The 16741-nt window shown below is 39.6% G+C and overlaps 1 protein-coding gene across 1 annotated transcript in view; it reads right to left on the bottom strand.

Annotated features, from left to right (window-relative positions):
* Positions 1 to 16741, bottom strand: part of Rnf150 (ring finger protein 150) — a gene marked incomplete in the record, with an annotated part of 229038 nt that overhangs the window by 202800 nt on the left and 9497 nt on the right.

Here is a 16741-nt window from a genome sequence, read left to right as displayed (position 1 = left end):
CATGTGTGTAATCCTATAATCCTAGCACTCAGGAGAGTGAGGCAAGAGGATCGCTATGAATTTGACACCAGCCTGGGCTACATAAACAAGTTCAAGGCCAGCCTGCACCACATAGTTAAGACCTTGTCCCCCCCACCCAAAAAAAAAAATAGAGTGACAAAAGACATGGAAAGCTAGACATAAAGGGTAAAAGGAATAACTCATATATTATGTAACTGCTCCCTGATCGACTCCCACCCTTTCTTAAAAGTCATTAATATTTCAGCCTTTTAGCACAAATACACCGCCAGTTAGCCACTTTCGACCTGGGCTGAAAATGTTTGGGAGCACCTGCAGGCTTGCTGTTCTCTTACTATGAGAGCAGCAGGTAATGTCATACTCACCCTGCAGCTGCAGGAGCACCACTCCACACAGGATCCTGCTTTCATGGCTCAGCTGGACATGAGCACAGTGCAGGCAGTGACAGGAGGACCTGGCCATCTGCTGACAACTTCCAAGGCAGGGTCTGCTAACCTCTGAGTTTACAAAGCAATGGTCAGGATTTTAAGTTACACCTTGGAATAAACTGCACTGGGGTTCCTAAGCAGTTGCTTGGAGGAACATACACAACCAAGTGAATAAAAGTAAAAGGAAAAACAACTGTGGATCACTGGGTTGTGGCTCCAGGGTGACTACAGTGGCTCTGCACGAGGCATTACTTACGCTGACGGTCATGGGTGCCACAAGCTTTTCCTTCTTGCCTCTAGGCTGTCACACACTCACTGACTTCCATTTCTCAGACACACTCAAAACAAAGACACTGACTCTAAGACCTGCATTTCACTGTCCACTGCGGTTTGGAGATGAAGGTACAGCCTGTGATTTTGACTGTGCAAGCCTCATCAATTGTACTGACTTTGTTCTAGACAGAACATGACCCACTAGCAGGATGTATACAAGAGAATATTGCTAGAGACCCCTCTCCCAGGTGGACCCACAGCCCTCTGCCTCTAATAAAAACTATGAAAGTCTCTGCTTGCCCAGTGGAGGGGAAATGCTTAGGTCAGAAAAGCCTGTGTAACTCACTGGTAAAGATGTTCCTTCTTAACCAATAAGCCCTTTCCTGAAGGATAGCAACTGTAGGCTAAATATAGAAATAACGAAGAAGTGAGAAGTAAAATAAAAGCTAAAAATAGCTTTTATTAGCAAACATCTAGCAGCAGCAGGTGCCAGTCTTCTCCCGACCTGCTGGGTGACACAAGAAGCTGCATACTGTTATATAGCTTGTCACCATGGGTATTTTTATAGGACGGAAAGAAAGCCTCTATGAATCACCGTAATATTATCATCTAAGACTACTTCATTTTCTAAAGGTGTTACATAACTCACTAAATATACTTCTTGAACTGTGCTTAGAAAAACAACTAGTATAAAAGGTTAACGAGATGGGTGGAAGTATAATTGAATTGATCTATTTGTAGGGAAGCTCAGTAACACCAGGGTGCAGTTTGAGCTATCCAATTCCGTTCCTTTAGGTCCTAGGTTTATTTCATTTACACAAAATTCCAAACACAAAGGTCTGAGAACACCCACTAAATTTTTATGAAAGGAAAAGGCAGTAAGGCTGCAGGGGGAAAAGCAGTTAATTTTACTTCAATTTTGCGTTAACCCATATTAATTTAACAAGGTCACAGTGCAATTGAGAAGTACTTAATGTAGACGGTGAATTCTGATCAGGGATTGTCAAAGCAAGCAAAAGGTGATCTGGCTTGGGACTGAACGGGAACGGATACAGGTCACATTTTCCTGGTCTGTGTACATCACCTAGTTGGCTCACTCCCAAACCCAGCGGAGAATGTTTGGCAGTGGCTGCTCAGAATGAAAAGAAGGGATTGCAGAGGCCTGCAGTGTAGGTCAGAGGTCAGCAGCAAATACCCAAGAAGGTCCTGCTCATCTGTATTACACGGACATTAAGAATAACCACAAGAGTCATCTTCTCAAATGTGTATACCACCACTTGGCAAAGCAAAATTCTTAGCATGGAAACCTGTTTCTTTTTTCCATTCTGAATCCTGTCCAACAATGCTAATGGCAGTCAGAGCTAAGTACTGCTCAGCAGGAGAGAAGCTGTGAAAATGCTTCCATTCTTTAGGAAAGAAGAAAGTTAAGTCGAAGACTGCAAGGTGCCAATGACCAGATTTCACTCTGAACGTTGTGCAAAATATTGCTACCCACCCCAAGCTTTCAACAAAGGGTATTCTGGATAAAAACAATAATCGATGATTCCCTCTGCTGTTCCAAATCCACAGTGGTTGCAGTCATAAGAGGAGCCCAAATCCTTACCCTTCCTTAGCCAAGAGAATAATGTTAATGGATAGGCCATTGTTTACAATGGCATAAACAATGATGATCACTCAACAAATGAAGACTCTGAAGCACCAGTTCACATCTTTTGTAAATCTGCAAAGGGTATTATGATGGTTTAGATCCAAAATACCCACCAAAAGTTTCATCTGTGGAACTTTTGGAAGGTGACTGGATTATAGAGGTGCAATGTCTATCACTGGATTAATCCTCTGATCAGTTCTCAATAAATGTGCTAGGAAGTGGGCCCTAGTTGGAGGCGGGTCACTGGAGCTGTGACCTGGAAGCCTGTGTTCTTATCTCCAGCTCCTCCCTTTTCTCTCTGCTTCCTGGCTCCATGGTTGAGAAACTTTGCTTTGCCATGCCTTCCCATCATGGGGTGTCTGTTTTGGAGCTAGGCAACCATGGAATGAATCCTCTGAAATCGTGTGCCAGAACAAACCTCTCCTCCTTTAAGTTGCATATGTCAGGTATTTCATCCCAGAGATGGGAAAGTGACTAGTATAATATCTAAGTTGAAATCATTGAAGTAAGGCCTAAAAAAATTTAGATGCTTCAGTACATCACAGGGATGTCTTTGTGATGTGTCTCTCCCTCGCATACACACACTCCTGCCCCTACCTCTTAAATCCTGGTTGTAGCCTCCAGACATTGTTGATCTCCATCATGATTTGATGTGGCATCCAAATAGTAACATAATGACTACACTTTCTCTCATTTTTATAATCTCAACCCTGTATGCCTATTGTTTAAAAATGTAAGTTAAATTCAGTTTTCTGAATTCTACATATTCTATGCAACCAAGAATTCATAAAATTTGAAAGAGCTCAATCCCAGAATTAGAAATGATTACATAAATTTTACCCCTGTAGACAAGCAGGGTTAGGCCTCTGGTGACAGATGGCTTAGTGAATCAAAGTGTTTCTCCAAATTAGTATGTTTACCACATTATTATTTGCCCTTAGAAAAAGCTACAGAAAACTTCCAAATCAAGGGGCAGTATGATAACTGGATGGAAATTTTTTTATTATCCAGTGCACTTACAGTTACCCAATAACAATGTTGCAGGCAACAACTGACCACATATATGACAATGGTCTCATGAGATTATAGTGGGGATTTAAAAAGAGAATCGATTGCCTAGTGATGTCGTAACTGCAAATTCAATGTCTTCCTCACATTTGGGGGGATGATGTAAACAAACCTACCACACTACTAGTGGTATAAAGGCATAGCACAGATAGTTATGCACAGCATACTAGAAAATAACTGACTGTTATTAGTTTGGCCATTTAATACATCATAGTTTGAACCAGTATATTCCTTTGACTTACATAATTTTAAAAGTTACTGATAAAGAACCCTTAGACAGGTACTTGACAAGGATTCCAGAAGAAGACCTTGTCACTGAAGGTGACAGCATTGTGCATGTCACTGTCCCTGAAGGCCTTTCAATGGCATAAGATAAGGACGCCGGGGACAGTGGTACTGATGACCTTGTCCCCGTGTAGGTCTAGGCTAGTGTGTGTGTGTTTGTGTCTTAGTTTTTAACAAAACATTTAAAAAGGTAAAAAAAAATTAAATACATAAACTTAAAAGAATAAAGACATAGGAAAAATATTTTTCTATAGCTGTGTAATATGTTTAAGTTTTAAGATTAGTTTATCATGAAAGGGTCAAAAATTTAAAGAATTAAAATATCTATTTAAAAATACAATAAACTGAGGTCAGTTTACTATTGAATGAAAAAATTAATTTTGTATGAAGTGAGTGCTGCCTAAGTGTACAGTGTTTATAAAGCTTGCTACAGTGTGTGGCCAAGTCCTGGCTTTCCACACTCACCCAGAGCGGCTACCCATACTACAAGCTCCACACATGGCAAATGCACCATGCAGGGGTGTTTCATCATTCGTACATGTTTACTATGGTTTTCTACATGTAGATACGTTTAAGTGTATCAATAAACAGCACTGTACCATAATTGCTTACAGTATTCAGAAAGGTAACATGCTATACAGGTTTATAGCCAAGGAGCAATAGGCTACAACATGCAGCCTAGGTATATAAACAAGTTCTATGAGTTCACCAAATGGTAAAATCACCTAATCACCTTCCTTCCAAACCTCTTCTCTTTCTCATATTCCTTTTTAAAAATGTTGTCTTGGTTACTTTCGCATTGTTGAGATGAAATACCCAACATCCAAAGTTAAAAGAGAAAAGTTTTATTTGGCTCACAGTCTGTAGAGGTTTTAGTCCATAGTAGGCTGGCTCCAAGGCAGGGTGGCATGGCAAAGGGGCATTCCAGAGGAGAAATAGTCCAGTCCATGGCAAGCAGGCAGGTGAGAGCCCATTAGCCCTCTTTCTGTCCTCTATATTTTATTCAGGCTACCCACCCTACAGCAGGTGTAGCATTCACACCCTTAATCCTAGCCAGAACTATACCAAACCAGTCAGCAGACTGATTTAGTAATTATACACCTTTAATCCCAGGACCACACACTCTAGATCCAGCCATCTCTGACAAGCCCTCCTATAACTGCATGAGGCCTTTGGGGGACATCTAGACACAAGCCATAACATGCATCATCATCCACCATTCACCCATCCCAAAAAATGTCAGTTATGTCTTCAGTCTGTTTTCAGGTTAAAATACCAGTTTTAGAGATTATTTCTGAGATCTCTAGACTACTTCTATCAGCCTCTTAATGAGGATCTCCTACAGCCAGTGCCGCTGATGCCCACCTCTGGTACACCTGGCAGAGCCATTCTCTACAACAGAACTCTGACAGTGTTTGCTTAAGCACCTTTACTAGTTTTCTGTTAGCCAGAGGAACAAGACAAATACCCTCAGCACTCTTCTCCTTTCAATCTATTTTTCATTCTTACCTCACCACATAGCTCATCAACTTATTGCTCTGGCCCATTGACCTTCAACAGTCAACCTGTTTCCTTTGTCCAAAGTGGTCCTATCTACTTCTCTCATAGCTCATAGCTCTCTAAGCTCTTGGTAGACCTCACCAGGTTTATCAAGCCTCCCTCAAATCTCCAGGCCACCTCATTATTTCTGGGTGTTCTAGTTTTACTTTGTTCACTCTAACACCACCTGTGAACTGTCCCATTCTTTTCAGTTATGTCTCTTTTCCATGTTGGATGATAACTTCCTTTAGGAAGAAAAGCAGTATCTTGCTTTCTCTGTGTACCTGGGGACATAACAGCTGCTCAACCATGAAGTATGTATGTACAGTGAAGAACACTTCTGAAGTAAGAGTGGAAAGACAGGAACACGAGTCCTTACCAATTTAGCAAAGCTAAGGCTCACTCTGTGACCTTCAATTTCTTCATCTGCACAGTTAGATAATAGTATCTTTTCAACTTACCAAGTGCTATCATTAGAATCAAATGAAATCTGGTGGAGAAAATCACTATGCCAAATACAGACTGCTACATTCACTGTAATCCCAGAGTATCATCTCTCAATGTCCGTTCATTTCCCTGAACTATATCAAAGGCCAAGGGATGATAAGGCCAGTGCCCGAGCTGAGAATAAATATAGACACAACAAAATAGATATTTTATGTTACATTCTAATGTACTTAGAAAACAAGGGTGATATCAATTTAATGCGATCTGCACAGCATTGTGATAGCATTAGCTGACACGTAGAAACCCAATATTATAGGAATAACCTGTCAGATTCAAAGAGGTGTGAATCCCAGCATCACATATTACTTTACTTTACAGCAAATACTTTTTTGGCAAAAAATATACATATTTATATATTTATATATATACATATTTATTTGTTTCATATACGTTAACCCATTTGTTTCTCATGAGAACCTTATGAAATTGGTCTTATTATACATATTATTAGTATTTTGTATAAAGGAAACTGAAGCAGGCAGGTGGGTGACTGTTCCCAGCAGCGAAGCTATTACAGCATAGGAGAATAGAGCTGGGATTTGTGGCTGGGCAGCCTGGACCTAGACTGGCTCTAATCACTCATACATGCAGTTTATCTAAATAATGACTGTTATGGTTTATGTCTAGATGTCCCTCCACAGCTTCATGTGGACATAGGTGGGGCTTTTATAGAGGTGGCTGGATCTAGGGTGTGTGATGCTAGGATTAAGGGGTGTGATTACTAAATCAGTTCACTGATTGGGTTGGCACCACCCTAATCCCAGTAGTCTAGATAGAGTAAAAACGGGGCAGAAAGCAGCTGCTAAAGTTCCTTGCTTGCTTTGCTACTTTTTCCCTACCATGAACGTTTTTGCTCTGTGATGCCCTTCTGCCTTGGAGCCAGCCCATTATGGACTGAAACCTCTAAGAACTGTGAGCTAAATAAACCTTTCCTCCTCTAACTCTGGGTATCAAGTATTTTGTCTCAGCAATGAGAGAGAAGTAACTAAGACAATGACATGACAAGGCAGCACAATGCCCAACCCAGGGTAAGTTTTTAACAATGACAGCTTTTTTTCCATTTGTACATTTTTTCTTACACAAGCACATGGTCACCTGCTTACAACACTCCCATGCCATATAACTCCATGAAAAAGAAACCTTACAACATAGCACATTGCCCTCCTTTCCATATGCATAACTTCCAAGAAAACTACAAAAGATCCAACCATTTTAAAGCTAATAATGCAACCATTCAAGTGAGAGACATACTTATTTCTTTTGTTAAATCATGAAAGTGGCATTAAGGCAAAAGCAGAGAATGGGCCAATTCTGTTCTTTTCGATCTTCTAGGTTTTTCTTTTTTCTTTTTTTTTCTTACACATTCCAGCACATCAATTACATTTTCTCTTACAGTCCACATGATCACATTGTATTAACTCTCTCCAGTTCCTCATCCCTGCTGACAATCTCACAATGAGACTCTACAGTTCCCTCTTTAGCATATCACCCAGAGAAGAAAGGTGTGAAAGCACTCCTCCAAATATAGCTCACATCTTGGCAGCTTCTGACTTAGGGGAACACATGTGCTTACAAGTAGAGGGGGAGACTGTCTTCTTCAAAACTCTTCTAACTGGAAGGGCTAAGGCTCACATAATCTACTTTGTACCAGAATCCTCTTAATTGTTCTCTTCAACCTTTTTTCTAGTTCAGTATGACATATTTTATTTCAATAAATTCTTTGTCTCTCCATTGTTGGCTACCCAGGGTTTCTTAGATTATGTCTTGTGCATCATTAAATGTTTATAGTTGTATACTTAATAATAATTTATTTAGCACCTCCTTTGTGCCAGGTTCTGTACTAAGTGCTTTATATTATCTCATAAAATTCTCACAACAAATTTAGGACATATTGTATTTTATCAAACCCAAGAAGACTTTTTAAAAAAAATTTTAACATCTCTAAAATCATCATGCTTCTTACAGTCAATAGTAGTTATGTCCAACTTGTGATATTGTTTTCTCTATTATACACACGTTGTTATATCTTAAAATTAGTGTCAATTTATGTTCACTGGAATTTGATAAGTAGCATATTTATTTCCATTCAAAAGTTTAAAAAATTGAGGCTCTGAATAGTATGAGACTTGCCCAAGTTTTAGTGAATTTATATAACAAGCTAAATAAATATTTGGTGTATGTCACTGAATGGGATTTCACTGAACTGTCCTTCTTTTTAACAGTTAATTACAGCACAAAGACAGAGATCCATCCCATAACATGTAGCCTTAACCACTGTAGTTCAGGTTCTGGAATTTTACTGGGGCTCAAGTCCCCATTCTGCACAAAACTGAACATGTGGGGCATGTTGCTTAAACTTATTACCTGCATCTGCAAAATCAGAATAACAACCCTAACCCTAAGTTTCTGAGGTCATTAGTGAATTAATCTATGCAAAAGTACATAATACAATGAAAGATAAACAAATAATGACAGTGATAATTTCACACAATATAATTAAGAAGAATATAACTGATTATGTTGTTTTGCTTTTTACTTCCAACCCAATTTTATTACAGATAACACCATATGATGGCAAATATCTTTGGTCCCACTGCATCTACATTTTGTACTATATAAATTGTAGTTCCAAACTTGTTAAGAAGTCCGCTGCCTAGTCTAGCCAAGAATTCTACAGTCATTTCAACTACATAAAACATATTCTGAGCATCCGCTTTGTGTAGATTCCTGTCCTCGTACAAGGTGATATGAAAGAATCGAGGATAAATAAGAAATTATCCTGTTCCTGGGGTATTTTTAATTTAATGACCAACATATACAAACAGAGTCATAGTAAAATATAAGAAATGCTTTAGAAGAAGTGCAGATTAAAACACTATCACAGAGTAACTAAGGAAGAGTACATGTTTAGACAGAATTATAAGGGAATTCTTCAGAAAAGCAGTGGCACTTAAAATGCATTTTGAAGGTAAGATAGTACCTGAATTATCTTAGGGCAATCCTAGTGTACTGGTTAGCTTTCCACTGCTGGGACAAAACACCTGACACACACAACTTAAAGGAGAAATGTGGTTTCAGTTAATAATCACTTGGCACCAAGACAAGAAATGTCATGGCTGAAGGACATGGCAGAGGAAAGCTGCCAACCCCCATGGCAGCTAGGAAGAGATGGGGGAAGGCCTGGGAGACCAGTTGTCTCTTTCAAAGGAACACCTTCAATGATCAACTTCCTCCAAATATGTCCTAAGTTGTTCATCATTAGGGTAAATGCCTTGAACCCAATAAAAAGGCAACTATTAGGAGGCTGAGAACCCATCAGTGATTTTGGCATTGAGACTACTGAAGACAAAAGCTTTTGCTCGGCACCATCAAGGGAGGATACCTGGAAAATCACTGAAGGGCTGTATCCTTGGACTAAGAACAGATGAGAAATTAATTAGGCCTCACAAAATCTACAGTGTAAAGGGCAACAAAAGATCATCAGGCCTAAATGTCATAGTGCCAAGGCTGAGCAACATTGATCACAGCAAGCAGGCTCTATACCCCTCACAGGTGACATAAGTGAGTTTACCTCCTACCTAGACTTTTCACCTGCATGTTGGCTCAAGGAAGGCAATAAACTCATGAGGCTTTGTGTTTTGGGGGTAGAATAAAATGATTAATTCACATATATTTAACCAATAAAATAAAGCAGTAAAGCTTCACGATCAGTAAAAGTCTGGTTTTCACCTGTGGTTAATTTAAAAATAATTTAAGTAATAGATGGGAAATTTTAACAACACAGGCAGAAAAATATGGTAAGTCCACTGACATATAGGCAGAGCATAAACTTGCAAGTGGAAACCTTTGTGGCTTCTTGCAACTGCAAAGATTTGTGCATAAGGCAAAGCAACCAAGTATACGTGCTCAGAGGAGGAAACTATTGAAGCACACTAAATCTTTCTCATAAGAATCTTCCAAGTGCAAGCACTAGGATTTATGTTAAAGTAAACAAAAGGGAAACTAAAAATAGACAAACATGTTACTGAGAATGAGGAACCACAAATGCAATTAAAGAAAATCTTATTTAAAATCAAGGCTGCAGCAATTTAATGTGCAAATAAAACTGTTCTGGGATTACATGCATCAGGCATTATCCAGTCTCAATTAAAATTCTAAACTATGTACTTTGCATCCGTGTGTATATGCATATTTTTAATCCTCATGACTCCAATAGTGTCACCCTTTTAAATTGACCTTGAAATATTTTTTAGATAAATGGAATCCAATGTTGGTTTGTACAAGTTAATAATAATCTACAAATTAAGGAAAATCACAGGAGAACTATAAAGAGAATGATTTATTTATAGAACCAAAATTAACATTTAGTGGTATAAATTTGCATAGAATCTTTTACCTTAAGAGGGAGTAGGATCTTGATTCAATTCTCTAAGAACCATCATTTTTTACTAACAGGAATAAATCATTCTATGAAAACTATAACTAAATACTATGTACAGACAGGACTATAATATATCAAAGACGTTATCATATCTATAGGAGACAAAATTTGACTTGAAGAATAATTAAATTTGTATCAATTTAAACCTTACATTTCAATAAAAAGTGTTTCTTGTGCAACAAAAAAAAAAAACTGCATTGGTGAAAATATACAGGAAATCCAATAACAACTACAAATTATCAAGGTACCTACTTTTGGTGTGCAACAGTATTTTTAGAAAGCTTATTAGCTTTATGAAATTTTCTTTATATTTCATAAAAATACATTGAAACATAAAAATTGGTAAATAAAAAAACCAAGATATAGTTGAAATTTATACAGATCTAGATTCCAATCCAAGCTTTGCATTGTAAGTTTGGGAGACACCTATGCAGTGCCTAGGGCCTGTGTGTTCAGAAAGAGTAACCGTTCTCTTCCTCCTGATAGGTATTCAATCCAACAGATTTCCTGAATTCCTCTATAAGCAAGATGTGAAATTAATACATAAGCCTGGAAGGAGTGACATACAGGAAGGATGCTTTGGTTTATCAAAAAATGAAAGAATTTTCCTTAGTACTGTGGTCTCCCAAGGGAGAGTCCGCGACAGCCAGAGCTCTATGGCAATTAGAATGGCAAACCTGTCCCTCGCAGAATGGCTGCTGGCAGGCTCCCTCACCATCATCTGGAAATCTTACTTCACCCCCTTCTGTCAGAGCTAGATAGGCTCTCATCCCTGGGAAGCTCATGCCAGGACTCTACATGGCCCTAAGCATGGTCTGAATGACCACTAATGGGTTGCTTAGACAACAGTCTACAGCAGGCGGAGATGATGATGTAGTATCTACTGCATTTAAACCCTGCTGCCCTGTGACTCTGGCAATCAAACACAACACCTTTTGGATGATCTTGGGTTTTCTCCACCTGGAGCACTGTAAGTGATGACAAACTCTACACTTATGGATGACACGGTGTTGATAAAGTATCTTATTCAGATTTCCTACTATCTATAGAAAAGTAATATGACCCTGAACCAGAAATTCCTAGTCTTCAAAAGAGATGGACGGAATCTGGGACTGAGACTTATAAGCATATGGCAATATAATGAAGGGTTAAGGACAATGCACCCCACTTCTGTTAGCAATTCGATACTCACCACATCCATGCCAGGTAAAGGCTTACTTCAGGGCCACTGTTCCTTTGCAAAGGCATGCCCCATTTCAGTTACCAAATACGTCAATCAAGGACCAAAGTTTGAGCTGTTTGCTTTTCTGTTTTCTTATTTAAATTGTGCTAGTGGTAAATGTGATAAATTGCAAACAGGAAACAGAAGACTGTATTTCCAAGAGTCAACGAACTGCAACTGTTTTAACATAACAGTGACAGCATGCACTGTTCCAATATCTTCACCTACTCACAAATTTAATTTTAATGCCAAAATACCACTCCTTCTGGAATTCACAAACTGTACTGCCATAATTATGTGCCAACTTTTCAAAGATTAAATACCAAAATGTCAAGCAGGTTTACGGTTGTGCTATGGAGCAAGATGAATTCTAATTAGCTTCACTAAGGAAAACGGGTTTTCCCCCTCTTGCCTATAATGTATCGTTTATACTATGACTAAGATAATAAACTTAAACACAAAGGCTCTTTATGAATAATAATCTACTATTTAAATAGTTTCTCAAAGGAGGAGAGTTGATTGGTTTCAGAGAGCAGGAAGTCAAGTTATAAGCATTTGGTTCTATTAAAAAGAATAAGACTTTCTAATTTAAAAGAATTGAGTTTTAATTGAGTGAAGATTTTTTTTCAAAATAGCCCTAAAGGTCAAGAGGATGAGAAAAAACTAGCAAGTTTTTAATGTGCAAGCATCAGTAAGAGAGACAACTGCCCCTCCTGAGACAGGGAAGTGTCGCAAAGTGGGTCCCAGGGATGTGGATCACCTCCTTTAAACACTTAGCACCAAAAAGTCAGGAGCCTACCACCAGGAGAAGGGCATCAAGATGGGCCATGATTAAGCAGAGAAATTACAGCATATCTCCACAGCTGGGCATCCATTCATGAAACCTGTACCAGGGACCAGGCTAGAACAGTTGGATGCACAAAACACCTTCACACAGGAAGCTCACAGACTAGCAGGAGAAACAGGATAATTAAACCCAATAAAGTAGAATCAGTTTCACATAATAAACAAAATAATGATACCATCTGCTATTATCTACAGAGATGAACTATTAAAGTGACAATGATAGCACCTAATTGCTTCAAAATATCTGTGCACACAGTTCTTCAGAGCTAAAGAGTAAAAGACTAAAAATATAGAGATTAAATTTATTCTAGAGCAAACTTCAGTTAGTGTCACAAAAAAGTGCTTTCACTAATGCCACTTTTCTTATTCTGATGTAAGCAGAAAACTTGAGCGTTTTATTCATAGTTCTCTAATTGCCCAAAAGGTTATAATCTGACATATCTCACTGCTCATTTGTCACTGGCAATTTCCTTCATGGAGAAGAATCCTGACATCCTTCTTCCTGCCCTACTGACTCTAAATTCTTTTGGAATGAAGCAAGTGTTTACACTGGATAACAGATACATATATCTATATAGGCAGGGTTGACTATTAATCTCCTTCTAGTTACACTTAGAGCCCCTTAAAGCATAAGGTCTACCAGATGCCCAAACACCAAGAAGTTCACCCAGGCAACCATAACCAGCTACTTTTCTAAAATTTTTTTTCTGTGTCTAACATCAGCTGACTCCAAAGGACATTATTTTTTAAAAATCCCATTGCAGACCTCTAAGCAAGGTTCCTAAGGACAGGTAGAGAAGCACTTAGCTGCTGCTACTACTATGAAATAGGCATCTGTTCTCCTCAGAAACATGGCCATGAAGTAGGAGAAGATCTCTGGAAGTGATGACTAGCTTCCTGCTCCTGGCCTTCCGCCACCTCCAATAGGAAGTACAAAGATAAAGGGCCCAGGGCCATCATCATTTCCCTAGTTCTCTGTTCTTGGCAGGAGAAAAGGGCCCAACAAGAGAACAAGAGGAATCTTATTAGGTTTACATTCAGGTTAACAGATGAATCCCTCAGCACAGTCCTAGCAAAAGTGTCTCTGCTATGCATAGCACATGGAATCCAGTTTTCAATCATTCACATCAAATCCTGTCTTCAACATAAGGTAAAAAAAAATTAATGCAAAGCCAATATTTCATTCTTTAAATGAGGAGTGGCCCTGAGAATCATGCACGGTAAGTATCCTGTTATTCCTTCACATTTTCCACAGCCACTTACTGGACGCCTTTCCTTCCCAAACTCTAGAACACAGCTGTTAACAAGACCATAATATTGCCTTCATGGAATTTACATTTTCATAGGAGAGAGAGAAGTAATGGAGTAAATGGCTGAAATAACACAAATATTCCAAGTAGAGAGAAGCAGATGAGGAGCAGATGAGGTTTTTTTCAACATATCCCCATGAAGGTAGCAAAGGAGCAGAGGAGGGGAGGTGACGTGGTGACCCATGAAAACATCTGGGGGGAGCCTGCAAAAAAAAAAATGGAGAGTGATGACCCAGTATATACCCTGCTCATTTGAGAAACCCCATGATTCTACAATGCTACCAGGTTGTGCTTTGCCAGAAGATACCTTCCTCATAGTGTACTGTGAAAAAAAAAAAGTTAATGTAAAAAATGAGTCAGTTAAACATGAGAGAAATATATCAATGACTACTATCATACTTGCTTGGGAGTCATTCTCAACTATCTCAGGAGCATATGAAAATGTTTAAATAATTCTATTTAAGAAAATCTGGGGGAAAAAGAGTTTGTAAAGGCCCTGAAGCGGAAGCAAGCTTGGGGCATTTGAGGAGCAGCAAGCACGCAAGAGAGGGGCTGGGAAGGAACAAGAAAGGGAAGTGAAGCAGGAAGAGCCTGGGAAGGAGGTCTGGCCAAATCGGCTAAGGCCCTGGGCAAGGGCAAGGCTGTGTCCTCAACTTGGTTCCAAACAGGATGGCAAGCCCCCGGAAGGTCTGAGCGTGGCAGTGACTGCCTCTGCTGTGCATTTTAAAAGTTCATTCTGTCCACCGAACAGGAAACAGATTGCAAGGGGCAGGAACGGAAGCTGGACACCAGCTGGAGGTGACAGCAACAGTCCAGGCCGGGGATCCTGACTGCTTAGACTCAGCTGGTGAGGAGGCTGCTGGTCAGATGGGAATGCAGAATATGTTTCACTTGACAATAGCTACAGTTCACATTTATTAGATGTCCCTTTACCGAATCACATAAAATAAGGGTCCACAACAGTTCTGATGGATAACAGCAAAGATCCATTTAGGGGTGAGGATTCCAAGTCTGAAGTTAAACACTTGCTTCCTGAGCCACCAGACCCTCTCTGCCCAGCAAGACTTGCAGTTCTTGGTGGCTCCCTTCCCACTGTCCTTCACACCCTACAACGGGCTATGACTAGAATGGGATGTGTCTGCTCAGCTCACTGAAAGACTGCAAACCTCTACCTCCAGCCTTACAATGCTTTATGTCTCCCTAGGCAAGTGATGTGTCCGGCCCCAGTCCTTTCCCACCATTACCTATTCCTCCTCCCAAACAGGGTAATGACAACCACAGTGAATAAGACACGGGTTCCTCCTACTTGATATAAACAACACTGTTTCTCAACCTCTCAAGATTGAAGTACTACAATCAAAATAGGAACATTGAGCATATTACTGAAACTCACTTCCTTGAAATAAAACATATGATCATTTCAGTCATTATTGTTTCAACTGCTTCACAGAAGTCTGTTTGCTTGTGTTTGCTGTGTTTTCTAGTTGTTGGTCTTATTACTGGTCTCCAAAATCCGGTTGTTATTAGTGAACTGCTAATTCATGGCTGTGGTAATATTACATATACCATTCTCGTTTTTATCATTATAATCCTTGAAAAGTAAATTTTAAAAAACTTTTTATGTAAGATTTTGATACCTTCAAAGAAAAACCCCCACTATTTCTTTAAATAATAAAGAATCATTTGATTAAAAAAAATTTGATAGAGTTGGGGAAGGGGCATGGGGTAAGGCTTGTCGATGGGTAGGAAGATACAGTTAGGTGCAAGGAGTTCTAGTGCACTACTGGATAGGAGGATGACTACAAATAGCAAGAATGTACTGCATGTTGCAAAGAGCTGGTAGAAAGGATTTTGAAGGTTTTCAATATATAGAAATGAGGGCCACAGATATAGCTCAGTGGCATAAGCACCTGCCTGGCAAGCACAAGGTCCTGAGTTCAATTCCCAGCACCCCCCCAAAAATTATAGAAATGGTACATGTTTAAGGAGACAGACATGTATGACCTGAGTGTGACATTACACAATGCATGCATGTAAGGAAATAGTTCCTGGTACCATTAATATGTATCATCTTTGTATTTCTGGAACAGGTAATAAAAATTTTAAACTAATAAATAAACATATCCAAGTAGTGTGAGAAAAGAAACAAGAAAACAAATTCACAATTATATATGTCATATAGTATGGGGTGGGGGGACTGACATGAAAGAAAAGTTTTTACTGTGTATCTTCCTGTATTTGGAGAAGAGCTGACATGCATGACATTTTTCCTTATTATATTTACTAGCACAAATAAAAAATGGCACGGAGTAACAGCAACGAAGAACTTCAGGCGACTTTCAAATCACTTAGTCTGGTAGCTGTCAGCCCTAACTGCGTGTTAGAATCACCTAGGGGGCCCCTTCCATACCCCAACAGACTGACTGACTTTGCGCAGATGGGACTCAGGTAGCCCTAAGTTTACAACTCCCCAGGTAGTTCCAAAGTGCACTCAAGGTGGCGAACTGCTGATCTAAACCAAGATTCCCTCCAGGAGGCCTGGGCTCACCGTGTTGAAAGGAAAGTGAACAGACCCTGAGGGGGAAAGTGACTTGCAATGACAAAGCCCACTGAGGCACAACCACAACGGCAATCCGAGTTTTGCTAACTGCTGCTTCACTTTCGGTTCAACATCCCCAACCCAGAAAGGTGTAAGGGAACCGGCAGGATCCGCATCAATCATTCTCCTGTTCATCTGATTCTCCACCTTCTGGTTGTACCTTAGCAGCCAACGTAGTCTAGCGTGCAGCAAAGTGAGAGTGAAAAGCTCAGGCAGGTCCCTGCAGCAGCAGCGCCACTACCAACGACCGACAGACTTTCTCCTCCATGGGAACACCATACTAGTCAATGAGCTTACACTATAGGCTCCACTGACGGGCTATTAAACAAGCAAACACACACCTGCCTACAGGTGAGCACAAATAGCCTCTGACTAATCCATGTTCAGGAACTTGACCTAAGAAGTAATCATGAGGACTCACCCATGTTTACCTACTTAAAGATGTTTACTGCCACACTGTTTATGTAAAAGTGGAAACATCTCCAAAGTAGCACTGAGGAAATTGCACAATGTACCTTTAAATTTTAAAGAGCTACAATATATAGATGCAATACTTT

Source organism: Chinchilla lanigera, unplaced genomic scaffold (genome assembly GCF_000276665.1).
Source record: "Chinchilla lanigera isolate Chin_1 unplaced genomic scaffold, ChiLan1.0 scaffold00070, whole genome shotgun sequence".
NCBI classification, from domain to species: Eukaryota; Metazoa; Chordata; class Mammalia; order Rodentia; family Chinchillidae; genus Chinchilla; species Chinchilla lanigera.
This window is presented reverse-complemented; position numbering and strand designations above follow the sequence as displayed.